Raw genomic sequence first — 18,427 nt, forward strand, 5'->3', positions numbered from 1 at the left:
AGCCAGGGCACAGCAACAGAAGAAAGTCAGGAAGCAGAAGCAGCTCAGGATGACAGCAATCATGGCTGGCCTATGACTGCTGTGGGGTCCATGCTGCTTGGAAGAAGGAGGGACAAAGGCACAGGCTGTCCTACACCCTACAGAGTTTGCATGGGACTGCAGTGTAGATTGCAACGTCCACAGTGAGGTAAAAGCGCTAACAGGGTTTATCTTACTGTGGGACTGTAACTTCCCAAAATATTCAACTGAAGAACCTACTATTAACATTAAGAGCTGACCACAGATATTCCTGGAAGCAACAGACAGCAGTTGTAATCCTCCAGCTGCTGAACTAGAAAAGGGCAATATTAATTTAGACACTGTAAGTAGCTGTAAGTGCTCACAGAAAGTAACTCTGGAGGCAGTTGTAATCATGTGGTTTAGGTAGAAAGAGTACTCTGAAGTGAAACATAGAAATTCATATTTTCAATTTCCCATAAGCTTTGAGGAATCAAAGGAACTCGGTATGGAAGTCAACTGGACTAAAGTGCTCAAGGACATACTTCTAAGAAGCTTATAATATCTTTATGGCAAAGAAGAAAGGGGGGGAAGAGTTGGTACTTATAACCCCAAGCAAAGTGGGGGAGATGTCTAGGGAATGATTCCCAATCTAACTGGAGGAACAATCACCAAAAAAGGGATATTAAGACTAAGCAGAGTGCCTGCAAGGAATGGAAAGGAAGGGCTGCTCAGCAGATCAGCTGTGTCACGGAGGTCAGGAAGCAAAGGGGTAAAGGGAAATTGCCAAAAAGTCAAGCTGAATTAGATCATGCAAATAAAAATAAAGAGCAAAGATCAAAATGTTCTTCAGTGATACAAATTTAAAAAAACAAGGCTAAGGAAAGTGGCAGACTAGCAGCACTTGGCTGATGCATCTTAAAATGAAAGCACAAGAAGGGAGAAGAGCTTTTGGTGTAACTGCATCAGGATGGTGAACAGCAGATGGAAAAAAAAATAAACCCGTAGTGCTGACAAAAAAACCCTCAAACTAGTCAACAGCCCATGAGTAAGTTAAAACTGAAAGTGGAGCAGTTTCTAATCAGGGAGGGAGGTGAACGGCCTCTCAGCAGGGCAAGCACCCGAGAGGGGACCTGTTTGTTTGTTTGAGTTTAAAGTCTACTCCTCACTCTCTGTGACAGCATGAGATTGGACTTGACAATCAACACAACTTCGTGCAACCGGCTATTTTGAAACACGCTGACCACCACCAACTCACAGAGAAACCTAAACAGCAGGATAATGAGTCTCACAACGCATGGAGAAAACTACCTTAAAAATAAGTGGGATTAATTGCCACCTGTGGCCTCATACCTCAGCACCCATAGACAAGACCGCTCTTGGTGCTCTCCTTCAGCATCTTCACATCCATTTTCTGACCTCATCACACCATCACCCCTCTTTGATCTCCTGCGGCAGGAGCTGCAGCACAGGCTCCCACACCTGGAGGTTTGGAGGATGGGAAGGTGCTGATTTTTAAACAATGGTCATCAGATCCATTTTGGAACAGGTACCAAAGCTACACCAAACCAACCATATCTGTTGCCGGGTGGGAGCAGTCTGTCTCATGTTTAGTTACTAAAATTTGGTAGCAAATACGTTAAGACTAAAACCAAGCTTTGGTCTGAATAACCTTAACGTAGCACAGATGTCTGCCTGGAATTCACTCCCTAACTTCAGCATCCTGAGCAAAAACAAACTGCATCATTTATAAGCACCGTCATGACTGTTTCTTCCACCACGTGAAATTAAGAAAAGGTGATCGGTTTACCTGAGAGAGCCGGAATTTAAAAAGTGCGCAGTATGAGACAGTTTTTAAGCCTTCTTGTTCTTGAACGAAAGTGTTACTATCAGAGCACAGGGTTGCCTTTAGGGGACGAGAAAATATTTCAAAGTGCAGAGAAAACATTCCCAACAAGGAGATGTAACTCTTTCTTAAACCAACAGAAATTTCTTTTTAATGAGCCCTACCACTTCAGGTAGCACGGGTGTGATCTGGTTTGTAGCTCCATCAAGCCACTACTCAACCATACGTGGAGTAACTGGCTTTCTGCCCGCAGTTTGAGAGTTAAACTTAAAACCTCTGCAACAACAGAATTGCCATCACACAACCCAGGGGAGCAAACCTATTGTTGTCCAGAGTTATTATTATATTATTAACCAGAACAACTTAAGGGAAGGGTAAGAAGCTATGAGTAACTCCATGACTTATGCCCAGCTCCACTGCTGCTTACCAGCTCTGAGCCAGCTCAACTGGGCGTACAACCAAACATACCATTGCTATTCAAAGTAATGAGAAACAGCTTAACCTCTAACCCGAGGAGATACTCTGAGGACATCTCCTCAAACAGAAAGACAATTAAAACCAGCACTAGCACACAGCCAAGTCCACGGCATCTACAGACACCAGACGATTTGCTGAGTTGGTTGTCTCGATGCAACATGGTACGTAGCTTTATGACTTGTAGCTGTAAAAATGTTAAAAACATACAAGTTTACAAAATGTATGAGGAACCAAGCTAGAGTCTTTTCTGCAGTCTTGCCTTTTCTCTCACAAATCATTGCATTTTAAAGTGTTTAGTAATCTTCCTAAATTCAGCTGCAAATCAGATTGCTCCTCAACTACGTGCTGGCAAGTTCTCCCTCTGCACCATGTAGGCCAAAAGAGATACCTTCTGAGAAGAAAACCAGGACGTAAGCAGGTATTTCCAGTACAAGGACTACTCCAGATAGTAAGATGATCAATGAATATTTTCTCATGCTCTGGACATGATGCCACCAACTCGCAAAGAAGAGCACTTGTGACCTCCCATCAACAAAAGCTCTCAAGCATCATTACTCACCTGGATTAAGCATGCATCTAAGTGCACGAATAAATCCAGCCAGCCCCATGATAATTTAAGCATATGCCTCAAGTGAAATACAAGACTGAATGTTCTTCTGGCTCAGGGCAGACTTTAAACCTCTTTCATTACACACTTCAGTGCGAGCCAGAAGCACAATACTGAAGCAAAGGAGTAGACTGAAGAAGAACCAGGCTACGAATCACAATTTATTTTATTGTCAGTGTCTTATCTTTAAACCAGTCTTGCAGGGAAAGAACAGCAGGGAAGAGGCTCAAAAATGGTTTCAAAGATGCTACTGCGCTGGCTGTCTGCTAGTAGATTAATCATTTAGTGTCCATTTAGCAATAACCATAATTGTTTTGGAAGACATTCATATTGCAAAATTGTAAGAGCATATAGTAAAAGTGAGTCAAGTCAAATCTAACCCTTCTTCATTTTACATTTGCTTTAGACATGTTCTCTCTAGTACAGGAAGAACCAACTTCAAGGAAAAAACCATAATGTAAATTAAAGTTTACTGATTACCCAGACAACAATTCCAGCCCAGCAATTTGAGATCTCTCCAAGGGGAAAGAGATGGTATTTACAGAAACTGCTTCTAATGACAAAACCTTAAGGCAAGGAAGGCAAACGTGAGTATCAATTTTTATAGATTATAAACAACTGTTTGCTCTTTTGCTTTTATAATTGCATTTCCCTTTATAACTACAGTCCCTACCTTCTTCCAGAAACACCCATTGCTAGGCTAAGGTGGCCAAAGCTGGGTTATATCACAGTAACTATGGGCAAAGCATGTTAAGCCTTGCTTAAGCTCACTTTGCCAGGGACAGCCTTATATTTATCAGTTTAAGAAAAACTCTGTGTCGTGGTTTAACCCCAGCCAGCAACTAAGCACCACGCAGCCGCTCACTCACTCCCCCCCCATCCAGTGGGATGGGGGAGAAAATCAGGAAAAGAAGTAAAACTCCTGGGTTGAGATAAGAACGATTTAATAGAACAGAAAAGAAGAAACTAATAATGATAATGATAACACTAATAAAATGACAACAGTAGTAAAAAAAGGATTGAAATGTACAAATGATGCGCAGGGCAATTGCTCACCACCCGCCGACCGACACCCAGCCAGTCCCCGAGCCGCAAATGCCTGCCCCCACTTCCCAGTTCCTAAACTAGATGGGACGTCCCATGGTATGGAATACACTGTTGGCCAGTTTGGGTCAGGTGCCCTGGCTGGGCATGAGAAGCTGAAAAATCCTTGACTATCGTCTAAACACTACTTAGCAACAACTGAAGACATCAGTGTTATCAACATTCTTCACATACTGAACTCAAAACATAGCACTGTACCAGCTACTAGGAAGACAGTTAACTACATCCCAGCTGAAACCAGGACACTCTGCAACAACTGGTGCCACTGAGGGACTGTTCCTTTCCCCCCGCCATGATTTGAACAGCACAGTTTTGCACAGAGCTCCATGATGAAGGACTATTTTATTTCTAAAACAAATCCCAGTACCCCAAGCAGGTTAAGTTCACTTCAGAGAGAGCACCAAGCCCAAGGAAATCACTTTTCTTAAAAAAAAAAAAAAAAAAAAAGCAAGCAGCTACCTCTCCCAAGTCTCCTCCTGACAAGCCAATTTTGCTGAAGGTTATCATGGAGAAGTCTCCCTTGTTGGCTGAGGACTTGAGCCAGCAGGACTTGGGGAACCAACAAGGGCCGCTGCTCCTTCATGATGCTTGACGTGGTCTTCCACAGACAGAAGAAACTCACTCCTACAAAGCTAATCCTCATTATGCTCTCTGTGTTATAGCTGTGGGATGCCAAGAGTGCTGAAGCTCCAACACTTGGGGTAAAGCAAGGAAACCCAACCACGTGGTTGTCGCAGCTTCTAACAGCCCTCGGCTCTGCAGGTACTGGATTTGCCTTCGTCAGATATGAAGTACCTGCAGCTCCCCCATCATGGGAGAAAAGGAGCTAAAAAAAGCAAATGAGCAGAAAGCAACTATGTTTTAAAGAATGCTCTGAACTGAGCTACAGCTGAGCTTGCATACAAACAGACTTGGGTTTTACAGACAAGCAGCAACGATAGGAGAAGAATTCAGTAAACAGCCATTTGCCAAACGTAACTTTCTAAAACAGTTTGTCAGAAAATGGCAACTTTGGTGGAGTGAAGCAATAGGACAGAATGGACATTCTCACAGCATCATATTTTTATTTAGAGAAGACAAATAAGAAAAAAAATAAATACATCTTGCAGATGTCCTGTCTCCAAGTGGCCCTGATAAAAGCCTCTGCACCCTGACTCCGGGCCAGCCACATTCCAGTTCCAACTGCACAGACTGCAGAAGCATTAGCAGTAATTAAGAAAAGCCAACCGTAATGATAAGCCAGACCTCTATAAAAGAAATACATGCTGCACCAATACAGATTTTTTTCTTCTTTCACTTTTTGGTGGACTAACATGGTAAGCTCCTTATAAAGACAATTTCCAAGCACTTTACTGTTGTTCCTCCATCCTTGACTCACTGAATCCCACATGGGACCCCGGCATTGCTCATTCCAGCAGGTCTGCAGGACAGTGCCGAGGACTTCATATGTGGCCACCATGCAGATATTGCTCTTCCAAATCACCATACAAGTGTCCGAAGCACAGCCCCTGGGAATTTGGTGCTATCTCACAAAGAGCATTGAAAAGCACTGGTCTAGTCCGATACCTCTTGATTCAAAGAATTTCTCCCAAGAATTTCTGCATCCAGCCACCATCCATTTGGCCTACACATTTTCAGAAGATATGCAACCCTGACCTAAGCACCTCCAGAGGACATAGAACCCACCATAGCCTGAAACAATTTGCTCCTAACAGCGATGCTCTTCCACTGTTAAGCAGCCATACAGTGCACAGCTTTTTGGGGAGAGGTGGGATAGGGGAATTTGATCATTTTGTGTCATCTCTCTCTTCATACCATATATAGCTCAACGCTCACTTGTGCGGCTCACTGAAAGATTAGTTGGCTCGTTCAGGCACGCAAGGGTAGACCCTTAAGACGGTTAAGTGATTTGGGGCAGGATGATCATCTGTCTCCACCCTGCCCACAATTAACTGTTCCATGGCCCTTGTCCGTGCTAGAGCTGAGCTCTGCTGGGGCAGCAAGTGAAGCAGAGGAGCTGAGCTCCTTCCAGCATGACCAGGAGCATCCCTCCTGCCTCAGCTTCCAGGGATTTAAAGAAAGTTGGCACAAAGGGAGCTGATCCCATTGATGCTCCAGGATCCTGCTCATTCTGCCTAAACCCCAGTGTTTCAAACAGCAGGGAAATTAAGCAACAATGCTTTGCAGTAAGCTAATAAATTGTGTTGTGTACCTAAGCTCAGATGGTTGTAAAGAGCACAACCAACTTAAAACAGCCTGCAAATTTCTAAAATTAAACGGTTCTTGGTGTTACAGAGGTCACCCATCTGTTCAAATGTTCATGTTGCAGTTAATTTAACCTTTCTTCTTCCACTCTCCTGACTCAAGCATACCCCCCAGAAAGAAGAAAACATGGCTGAAGTCACCGCAGTTAAACACTTCTCCTCTTCCACAAAAAACTGCCCACAGAAAACATGTTTATGGTTAGGACAGACTACAGAAGCAAAGGAGAAAAAGTGGTGGAAAGAAGTAGTATGTTATCCAGTCTCCCAGGACAGCCAAAACCTGCAGAGAGCTGGGACTTCAGGTGACATTCGGAAGAGAACTCATCAGGTTCTGAAAGCTGCGCTCTGACATCCCTGACATGGCAGGAGATGTCTGGACCCCTAGCCCATCCTTTCCAACCTCTGCTCAGTCTTAGCAGGTTTTCTTTTCTTTCTCCTAGAAAAACTAGAGAGCATTATGACATCCAACTTTAAATTGTCATTTCATGACATGGAGAACTTCAAAGTGAAATCTGACTGCTCTCAATGGATTTCACATACATTTCTAATGGAACTGTTTGCTTTAAAAAAATAATGATTTAAAAAAAATATTTAAAAATCAGTCTGGAGTTACTCAGCAAGCAAGGCCAGCCCCAGGCTGAAACTGAACTTTTAAGGAGAGAACTGGGCTCCAAGCTGTATGTGATATGAAGGGAGATGACACAAAACAACTAAATTCTGCTGTTTGGCATCCTTTCACAGTCTGGGTTATTCTGTCCTCTCCTCTATTCCTTGTAATAAAAGGGGGGGGGGGGGGGGAAGAAAAAGGATTATGAGTTCTAATCAAGCTGAAAAATGAGGGGGACAGGGAGACAGAACCAAAACATGCTATTTTCAGGAAGAAACCAAGCCTGGGCAGGGGAGAAGTAAAAGTTAAAAAGATCTGAAAGTCAGCGGCTGAGAATGGGTTGGTCTTCTGAAACTGCCAAACCCTCCTGAAATGCCTCTTCAAGGAAACTGGCCAATGCACTTCAGATCACGGGTAGTCCTTGTCCATCAGGACCTCTCTGGCACAAAGGGAAAGGCAATACATGCATCTTTACATCTCCAGCTTTAGGCTGGGAATGATGGCTTCAAAGGAGACAAGGCAACACGCTGCTTTATTGTGTGCAATTTTAAACCAGCAGGAGTTGGAACAGGTTTTGATGGAGATATTTGGATAAAATTCCGTGTAACAGAGAAATTGTGGAGAACTACCTACTGGGCTAAACACAGCCAAGTTTAGATGGAGAAAAGTGCCCCTATACTTGCTTGGAAACCCATCTAGAAACAGGTGTGAATCCTTGGTATTGCAGGTGGCTTAATTCAGGGGAATAACAGTGAATGAATTATCTGGAAACATTGCCATTCATTATTTTCTAACACCTCCAGCTTAAAACCTAGCAAACACTTAGCAGCCTGACCTTTGGGATGAATGTAAAAGCAGTGCTACAGCACCAAACCAAAATATCTTCTTTTTTTTTTTTTCCTCAAGTCAATAGGACCTGTATTATTTGAAGAATGGTAGCTTAAGGGAATCTCACTGCAAAACTGTTCAGGCAGCTGCCATTAGTTTAAAAACCCATTTTTGTTTAATGACTGCAGTTTCACTTTCTCCCAGTGCCATGCATCATAACTGTCATCCCTAAACCTCAGATTTATGAAAGCATCCAGCACCAGTATTGTACTCAGGGGTCTGCTGACATTCCCATTATTAAACCACTTCTTGCAGGTTTTGACTTGCATTTAGGCATAATAAACCCTGGATTCTCCACGGGTAGTGTCACAGAGGTGGATGCCTCTCTGCTCCCCTGGGATGCCTGGGACTCCAGGCAGAACCATCACCACCCCTGACCAGGGCACCTCGCAGAGCATGGGAGGCTGAAAGGAGAAGGATGCTTGAGATGCAGTAAGAAATAAAATCAAGCTTTTACATTTGTTTAGCTAGAAATAGAACAACTCCCTTGCCATCATGGGAAGGATTTGGGAGGGATGGAGAGCACAGTAAGGCACACTCTTCTACTGAGTCACAGTTTATCCAGGGTGCAGAGAAAGCATGTGGCTGGAGGGGAATGCAACCACAGAGGTGGTAGGTGTCTGGAAACAATGGAAGAACCAGATAGCCTGCAAAACCAAACTCCTTTCCTTAGAGACCCAGCCTACAAACTTTAAAAGCACACTGATTCAAGCGGACAACCTGAAGTCATTTCCCAGGTACTCTACAAAATTCAACATTTAGTACCTTCCTGCTTTGAAATGTCTTTTGCACCTGCTATCTTCTATCAATCCTGCATTCAGTTGCCATTTTGCAGGTAAATTAATCTCCCCCTATCTTTATAGTGGTGAACAGGGACCACTCAATCCTCTTACCCAACTCTATAAGTGAGGAGCAGAGTCTATCAAATATATTTGGTCAAACTTAAAACAAAAAACACAACCAAAACCAAAACCCAAACCCAACCAAAACAAAAGGAAAAAGCTCTTTTCTTCAGATTCAAACCACTTAGAAAGCATATGCAAACTGAGGGAAGGTAGTCCCAGCATATATTCTGAAACAAATCTGTTCAAGGTTTTGAATCTTGAAGTTTCTATTTTTATACTCTTATTTAACATTATCTATTGTGCTCCTTGTTACAGCATTAAAACATTTCATTGTAATTCAGAAAGAAGGTATTTTAACCTAGAAAAAGACTTAAAAACAAACTGCCTTAGTGATTCCAATATAAATGATCAGAACTAGATAAATAACTATTCTGACATTTAGGTAGTAACGCCACATAACAATGAAACATGATATACGCCCTTAAGGATACATGCCTTAACACTGACGTGCCATGAAATAATTTTGTGATGGTAAATCCCTAAAATGAAATTTCCGCCCCAAATTACAAAGATTCCTAAATGATTTTTTTCCTGGCATTTCATCGAAGAAAATATCAAATTGTATTCCCCTTGAAATTCAATGAAGACCAAACAATTTCTTTTCTGTGTAATTAAAAATTCTGTATTCATTTTTACTGTAGCACATTCACTACATTTTGTGACCACACTCTATTTGCTGATGAAATCAAAATTGAGACAATTAATTCTCAGGCTTTAGGGTGTAAGACAGACAGACAGCAAACACCTAGCAAAGAAAATCTCTCCCACCCCTCCTGCACCAAAGTGCAAACAAAGATACCAGCTGGGATCTACAGCCTAGTCCTCTTCCAGCTCTCTAATCCTGTCTGCACTTGAATAGAATAGAATAGTTCAGTTGGAAGGGACCTACAATGATCATCTAGTCCAACTGCAGATCCTGATGCTTCATCCCAGACAACAACAAAATCTAGACAGGGTCTGATGGCCACATCTGCTTCCCCTGGTGATGCAGGGCAGCTCTCTGGAAGGGAGCAATTGGGATTTTGATTGCTAAGAGACAAGATTTTCTGGTAACTCAAGGCAGTATTTATAAATACCAAATGCTTAGGGAGAAGGAAACAAAACTGTCTGGCTTAGCTCAGACCCTTTGCTCACACAAAAAACAGCTTGCACCCCACCCACTCACTGATGCTCCACTGGCACTTCACCAGAACGCCATGCAGGAGGAGGGCAATGTCTGGACACGACGGTAGATATAGATGCAACACTTGGTGGTGTCGGGGGGGAACAAACATGACACCCCACCCCCCAAAAAGAAGCCCCACACCAAGCCCACCAAACAAACCCGTTAACAAAGCAATGGAGCCCAAGCCCCTGGCCACAGCAGGAATGCATCAACAAAGCTGCAGCAAAATGCTCAGACCTGGAAGTCTGCAAGTGGTTAACTAGTTAAATGGTTAACTTTGCTACCAAAACACTTAAATACAGCTAAAATAAACATTAAGCATAAAAACGGGTATAATAAATGAGAGGTGGTGGGTTTTTTTTAAAAAAAACCACATTAGGTAGGTCAAAACCCTCAAAATAGGATGGGTTTTTCAGCCTTCACTTCAAAAAACCTTTTAATTAATATTCAGAAATTTTTCCCTGCCTTCAAGCCTGGCTACTCTCAAACCCAGTGTGCATCCCATGTCAAAATTATTCATATATTTTATTATGGAAAAAGTGACAATTTATGTTCCTCTACCCTAAATGGCATTAATGGAGATCAGACTTCAGCTGATTTCCATACCTAACTCAACAGCTCATGATCAGCAGGGAGGAGGACTGAAAGCCTTTGCAAGAAGCCAGCTCTGGTGCTGCACTGGCAAACCGACAGCATCTTCTCATCCCTTCAATGGACATCCTGGGCTGCTCACACCAAACGGTGGAGCATGCAGCCACTATCACTGGCTTTTTTTCTGTCAGGTAGAAGTCAAGTAGTTATTGGAAGTTATTCTGTATTCCTGGTAATTAAGGAGAAAGCTGTGAAAATTCCCATTGTTAAATGACTATTTCATTTCAAATGAAGGCTTGAAGGGGATGGAGATGCTCATTCACATTTTTTAGTTGGCTGAGGCCCCATGTGTCTCTATGCATGTTCATTCTTGCATAAGTGGAGACCACACTTGAGACAGCTGCAGCTGCTCGTGGCAGCGTTCCCGACAGGATCCCAGTGCCTTTGGGTGCCACAAGCCAATTAGAGCAGTTAAGCTGCTCGCCAGCCAGGCCGCCCCAGGATGCGGAGCCCAGGACACCGCCCACGTTGAGCCGCTTCATCACCACTCCTCCCATCAACCATCACCTCTCCTTCCAAATGCAGATGAAGGCCAGAAGGATGCCCAGAAACTCCCCCAAAGAGACAGTGCTGCATCCCCTGCTCTGGAGCAGCTCCCATCCCAGCAAATCCCGGGGGTGAGAAGTTTAAGGGTAGGTGATGTCCTTCCTACTGCGCTCCCCAGAAAGGGGGGAGCAGTAGCTAAATAGCTAAAACCAAACCATGCTGACTTTTAGTGGTAACTCCTCTGAGACCCATTGCAAAGGAAACTAATTTTGATCACTTTCGCATTTGTCCCAATTGAGGAAAAATCACACCTCACTTCTCATTGCATTCCCTTTCCAAGAAAGGCCATGCTTTTTTCCCCACCCCCCCCTCTGGAAACACAACAGCTGGCAGACTGTCCAACCCACAGGCACCCAGCCGGACAGACATGCTGTCTGTAGATATCTCTGACTGCACCCCTCAGCCAACTTCAACCCTAGGGTGTACATTTATTTTTGCTTTATCAGGGCACCAAGCTGCTGCAGGGTGATAAGGAGGAGAGGAGCAAGAAAAGCATCTGCACCAAATTACCACATTCCTTATAATTAAGAGGGGCAGGGCCTGATATAAAAGTCAGTGAGGTGGAGGGACATGAGTGCTGGTATGATGCCCATGGGAGGTAGCATTTGCTTCAATTAGATGACCCCAGAAGGGCTCAGATGGATGAAACCCACTGCACTCCCTCAGTGGCTGCCCATGTAACTCCACAGAGCATCCCCAAACCCTCTGCCCTCTTACACCAAAGCCCCCTGCTTACACCAACGCTTCTCCCAGCAAGTACCAAGTCCCTGACCATAAGCCAAGGCACCCTCTTATTTTATGCCAAGCCTGGCCAACATGATGGAGGTCACATGAAAATGAAAAAATTAACGACTCACTGTAGAAGAAAGGGGGGGGGGGGAAGTGTTGAGCTCATGACTAAGCTTTGCAGCTCTTGCTATAGACAGGATTTGTACAGCCATGTTGATTTTTTATAGAAATAGTAAATCGTATTACACCCATGCTGCAAGACCAAAGATTCACAATGATACCTTAATACAGCTTAAATAAAAATAGCACTACCTGAGTCAAACTGAGCATGATAATGCTTTGTAATCCCACACTATTAGAGGATGAACAGTTGTATAGCAGTGAATCAACATGAGATACTTGCATTAGGAGACACTCCTTTTTCATGCTATATAGCAACATCTATGCAAAATGCAGAAGGCACGTGGTGTTTGTAGGAGGCACAGTACACAACAGGGGAAACAGCGCTATTACAGAATAATCCAAACCTGGTACCCCACTGTCTTCCAGCTTGGAAATCTTGGCTAGGAACTTACATTTTTAAAAGCAAAGCCTGCTTTTAAATTTTCCCTATTACAGTAAAAAATTAATGAAAAAGTTTGAATTTTAGAAGTTTTGGAAAAGTAAGCAATCCCAAAGCCTGTATGCGCCCAGGCAGAAGATTCATTCATAAAAACAAACATGGATGAACAGCAGTGTTGCACATTCATTCTGTTTTTCTTCTTAATATCTTTGAATGAGCAAACAGCATATACGGAAAGCAAACGTGCAACACAACACAGAAAAGCCTCAACAGTGAAAATACTAATAAAACCTATTTATAATGAAAATATAGAAGACAGACTCAAATAGCAATTTTTAAAGGTGGTAAGAAGGAAAAATGCAAGCTTTGATTAGTGACACATTAAACCATAATAAATTCTACTTCATTACATAAGCCACTCACACAAGGTACTTCATTTGCTATTGTGCTCCCCCCATTTGTTCTTTTTTAAGATACACTTTCCAATTAATTGCACTTCCCCCCGCCGCGGTATAGTTGTATGTATGGCAGACATACAGCCCTCACAGCTTCCTCCAGAGGGTTTTAGCAGACTGTGGGGAAAGGTAGCAGGAAAAGGTAATAGCACTGAAAGGTCTCCCTTTCCCCAACAGGATTTGAATCCTCAAACCAGGGAGTTTTCCAAGGCTGTAGCGCAGAGGATGCCCAGGGATGGGGGAAAACAGCCTCCAATTCCCCCTTGTCATGCCTGCTCCCTCCTCCTTTTCCTCCTCCTCCTCCTTCACCCCAGTGCTCAGCACGGCTCTGCTGCTGGCTTTTCCTCCCCGCAGAGACTGGATGCTCACAGGGAGGGCAACCCCATGGGATCCTGGATATGGGGACACGGGTGGGCTGTGGGGAAGCCAGGGAGATGCTGGCAGGGGCAGCAGAGGAGGAGCCATGCCAGGAGGCATGGGGATCCAGGGATGATGACATCCCAGTGAGGGGGGATGTCCTAGTGATGGAAAAGGTCCCAGAGCCAGACCATGGGGAGGTGTCTACAGCCTCGCTCTATGCGCAGGAGTATTTCCAAAAATGTCCCAGCACCAAGAGCAAGAGCATTCCTTGATTTCCGTGTCAAGCCACAGGTGGTCCTGAGGTACCTCTAGGAGCCCAACCCTCCAGTACTCCATGCAACCTCCCATTCAAGGGGAGCCACCTCCCCTCGAAAACAAAGGCTGCATAGATTTCAGCTCAGCTTTCAGTTTAAAAATAAAATGTTTCTCAAAGCCAGTTTGGTAGGACAGACCTGTCAGTCTTTGGCTGCAGAAAGTTTCACTTCAAAATTCAAGTCCTGGATGTCGCATTGATGCACACCAGCTCTGGACCAGAGAAGCGAGGAGGCCTGTTTCAGCTGCAGAACCCCATGTCCGTGCAAGAGACAGGCAGTTTCTGCTGTTGTTCACACCATTTCACGTCCCATCCTCTGCCTTCCCTGCCATGGGTCGCAGCCACTCACATGCTCCTCCAAAACAGCAGAGAGGCTGCAGTGATGCCACCGCTGTGGCCCTGCTGCATCGCACCTGGGACCGAGACGGCCCTCACGCCCACATCACATCTCCAACCTCCCAGCACAACCACCGCAGCAGCACCCCGAAACATGCCGAGGCATAGGAGACCCCAGCCTGGTTGCCGATTCGGCCGTCTTGCCAAGGGCGGCCCTGAGGTGGGTGCGTCTCCCATCGTCTGTCTGGCTCCCCAGAGCTGCTTATGTGGTTACAGGCAGAAACACAGGTAAGCAGCTTGCTCCATCAGAGCCCCCGGTACCCTGTCAGGAGAGCACCCAAGTGCCTGTTCCCCCCTTCCCTGGCCAGCACACTCACTTCCAGGTGTGCGCTGCTGGGGTAAAATTCAAGCTACTTTCAGGCACTTTCATAAATATTTTGTTTTCACAATGCTATACTTTGATCTGAAGCCACCCATATGCCACTGGCCACACATGACATTTTGGAAAATGCCCAGCTGGCTCAGCACTGGTCTGCCTTCAAGTCTGTCTCTTCCTATACGTTAAATATGAACTGACACAGCCAGACCACCATTAAGGCTCCATACAGAAAGTGTTACACTTTGGAGATGTACCTTCACACTGGTACAGATCATCTATATTCCCAAATTGGAACAAAGGACACACCTGAATTTGAACAGGCAAAGAGGGATAGAGACCATTAATGCAGCAAAAATGCGATCTATAAACACCCAACACCTCTGAATTCTGTTTGCAAAACTGCATCAGGAGCCCAAGTTTCCCTGAAAGGCCACAGGACCCTCATGCTTTTGAAAGTGCTACCCAAAGCAACTACCCAGGAGAAAGAAACATTAACTATGGCAAGCACAGTCTGGAGTATTAAGAAGGGTTTTTTTATTTATAACCTATTCAGGCGTTACCTGAAACAACATTTAAAAAAATCCAATTGTAAGTACAATTTAAACTGACAGTTTAAAATTGCCTGGTCTTTACACACATGGTATTACAGTCACCAACCCCATACTCCCCGCTGCCCTCAGGAAAAGAGAGCTTGATTCATCTTTCAACATCTCAAAAAGATCAACTGATGATCCAGGTCCCAATATAGCAATTATCAGTACAAACAGCTTGCAGGTTTATAATACAGATCCAATCGTAGCTGCAGGGCTGGGGAAGAAGAAGGGTTCATAAGCTATTACTCACAAGAGCATTTTGGCAAAAGGCAAACAGGATTCTTATTTTGGCCTTAAAAGACTCATGGGTTACGGATATAAGCCTTAGTCAGAAGAACTGTCTAGGGTTAAATTAGCTCCCCTTATACAGAAAACATGGATAACACCGTTTATTAAGTAGGGGATGTTTTCATCAATGAAAGATATAATTGTTGCCAAATACATTTAAGGGACATTAAATAAGACCCTTTTAAATGTTAAAGAAGCATATTCTGGCCAAAATTAACGCATATTTAAGGTGGACACATGCACAGTACAACACACCAAACCCCAGCATCCTCCCCCGCCCCAACAAGAAACAAGTACAGATGGCTACATTCTAGCTGTACAGACACTTCAGATCAACCTGGGACCATCTGTATCAAAAGGCACCTTATCTATGGAAAATAGATTGATTTGAAAGATAGAGAAGTCCATTAGAGGTTTGGGACATTCAGCTGTAGTTCATTAGTCAGTCTGAACACACAAGAGCTCTAATAGCTTGTATCCTGTGCACTAGGGAAATGCAACTAAAGAACAAACTTCCTGAGCAATTAATGGGTAATGATATAATTTGGTTAATTTCATTGGAAAGAAATCTAGAATTGAAAGAGGAAATAGGGTACATATTTCTCTAGAAACAACGAAAACAAACAGCAAAGGGTGCTACAGAGCAGAGTCCTGGCTGGCATTCGTGGGAAGAGATCAGCTCCACCAGAGGAAAAGAAACTGCACTGATTTACATCAGTGTAAGAGGTGGCTCTCTGGCTGCAAAGCCACAACATCAGCATTTCTTAGCAATCTCATCCTCCTGCAGCCCTTTACCAATTGAATATTTCGCTTACTTACAAATAAGGACACAATGAAGTGCATGCGAATGAAATACATGGAAGTCTTGGGTGCAGGCAGGACAAAATTAGTCACACACAGCAGAGATTAGTGTGAGTTATGCAGCTCATTTAACCCTCTGGAAGTTGCATTCCTTTAGATTAATACAGTCAGAACAGAAGGGAAAAAAAACCCCTAAGATTGCTCTCTGACACAGAAAACACTTTGTCCCACTGGACTGTGTAGGTTTTTAGTGAAAAATACAGCATAATTTGTACGGATTTTCCCTGAAGTCAAATATTTTAAAAAATATAACATTTATTTCACTAATCGAGTCTCAGGAAATTCATTATGGTGCAAAGGTAAAGCTTAACATTTTGATGCCAAACCCCTACTCAAAGACTAGTCCTGCCAGCTTTAAAATTAAACCATGCCACAATCTCAGCAAATGCAAACTCCTGCACCCAATGCAGAACAAAACCCAACACTTGTAGTTTCTATTACTAATTTAATTTTTCTATTACTAATTTAAAGAGTGCCTTGAAAGGAGCAGGCTCTGGAAAGTACTCACCACCTGCCTTGGAACTTCTTCAGAGAAAGTCCACAGGGCTCGATTGCCTGGAGGAGAAGACACAAATGAAACATGCTTTACATTACAGCTTTCTTGTAAGTGACAACCTTCCCACTTTTTGGCCTCACCTGTAAAAACCAATTTTCCCAACTGAAAAAGAAATCAGAATCAGTCAAAACATGCAAAAAACTTGCTCCAGTTCTCACCCTACACTGAGAAACAACTTTGTTGCCTGCATTTGCATTTTACTATTTCTCCTGAAATAGAAAACAGCTCCCATAGAGAGAAATCTGCATTTTTCAACAATTCAGACAGCAAATTCTTCTGGCATTTGAAAATCTGCTGAAATTACCCTTCCTACTTAAAATGTTTTTTGTAAAACTCATCTTTCAAAATAAGCAAGTATCAAGTTCAGATCCAGAAGGCTTGCTTGGCTTATACCTCAAAATATTACTATGCCAAGATCTAAAAACAGGAGAAAAAGAAGTAAAATATGAGAGCCAGTTTCAAGTTTTCTGAAGCCATTAAGCATTGCTCTGAAAGGTTAGAAATCACTTCTCTTTCTACTAAGCATGCTTCTCAAGAAATCGGAGTATAATAATTTGCATCCCTTCAGCATCTGCCAGCTGTGAATCCTGACAGTTCATCAACACTTAAGGAGTCACAGATAAAAGCACCATCAGCAAGCTCACCTGCTCCTGTGATTCCTAATCTCTCAAAATCTGTGGATTAGAAAATCGAAAACACGGGACTTGCTCCGATTCCCACCCTCCCACAGAGCGGACCATGATTTCCCCCACCACCCAGGCCAGGCACGGCTGGGAAGCATTCATCTCCTCCAGCCTCACCACACCAAATTCTTTCCTGCCAGACCCTTGTCTGACCCAGTAACCCCATAACTTCTGCAAACAAAATCCCACTGGGTTTGGGACCCTACTCCCAGGTGCCTCCAGCCCACCCCTAACACACATATTTGGTCTGCCCAACACAAAACCCCAGCCACAGAGATCCCAGACATTACCAAAGCCTCCCAACACTCTCCTTCAACACTTCACCATCCCTACAAGTAGGAGTTTCTTCCTTTTGTGATACCATTCAAACTCATTACCACTTGCCCCAAACCCACAGACATGGGGCAGAGGCTTCACGTTTCTCCCCTCACAGCAGTCTTCCAGACACTGCAAACCCATTGTGCCGATCTTCCACCTTCTCTCCAGACCAAACACCCCACTCCTTCCCATCTCTCCTCTTGGGTCCTGTTCTTCAGATTCCCGCTGGCCTCTCTCATTTTCTCCATGTCTTCCCCCAGATGCAGTGGGCTCCAGATCATGCTGGCTCCAGTACTCCAGAGATGCCAAAGCACCGGGAATGCAACAGATGGTACAAGTCCATCTCCCTGTTTATGGAAGACTGTGTCTGCTGCTGTTGGGGCAGGATGATGCTGGCAAAGCGATGTGTGACCCACCACAATCCCAAGATGTTTTCCAGCAGAGCCCCTCCAACCACCCCCAGGTAGTCTGTACAGCCAACTCATTCACCAGAGGTAACTGCAAGCCCACATTAACACTTTGGGGTGTGAATGATCACCCTCCAAGCTAATTTTCTGGCTTTATCCAAAGCTATTTGAAAATCTAATCCCTCCTCCCAAGTGCTTGTAACGTCCCCTAGTTTGGTGTCACCTGTTGAGTCTGAACCAGTACTTTATCAAATGCATCAATTACAATGACCCAAGCGACAGGGTCCACCTCTGGAAATACCCACCCAATACTTCTGAGCTTGACAACATACTGGAGCTAAGCCTGGAGCATGGTTAGCACACCTACATTGCACCATCCATAAGGCAAAAGTTTCGCCAAAATTCCTTTTCCCTAGCTTCCGAGAACATCAAAACAGTGCCAAAAACCTAACTAGGATTGAAGTACATCCTATCATCTATCCTCCTTCTATTCACAAGATGTGTTACCCTGCTGTAGAAGGAAATTAGGA

At 43.9% G+C, this 18,427-nt stretch overlaps 1 protein-coding gene across 1 annotated transcript in view; it reads right to left on the reverse strand.

The window, feature by feature from the left end:
- Nucleotides 1-16,492, reverse strand: part of HPCAL1 (hippocalcin-like 1) — a 50,136-nt gene extending 33,644 nt beyond the window's left edge. The window contains exon 1 of the mRNA XM_010566679.1: nucleotides 16,442-16,492. The gene's annotated coding sequence lies outside the window, so the exon portion shown is untranslated. The remainder of the gene's footprint in view (nucleotides 1-16,441) is intronic.
- Nucleotides 16,493-18,427: the final 1,935 nt, after the last annotated feature.

The sequence above is a fragment of the Haliaeetus leucocephalus genome, unplaced genomic scaffold (assembly GCF_000737465.1).
Source record: "Haliaeetus leucocephalus isolate CR32 unplaced genomic scaffold, Haliaeetus_leucocephalus-4.0 Scaffold217, whole genome shotgun sequence".
NCBI classification, from domain to species: Eukaryota; Metazoa; Chordata; class Aves; order Accipitriformes; family Accipitridae; genus Haliaeetus; species Haliaeetus leucocephalus.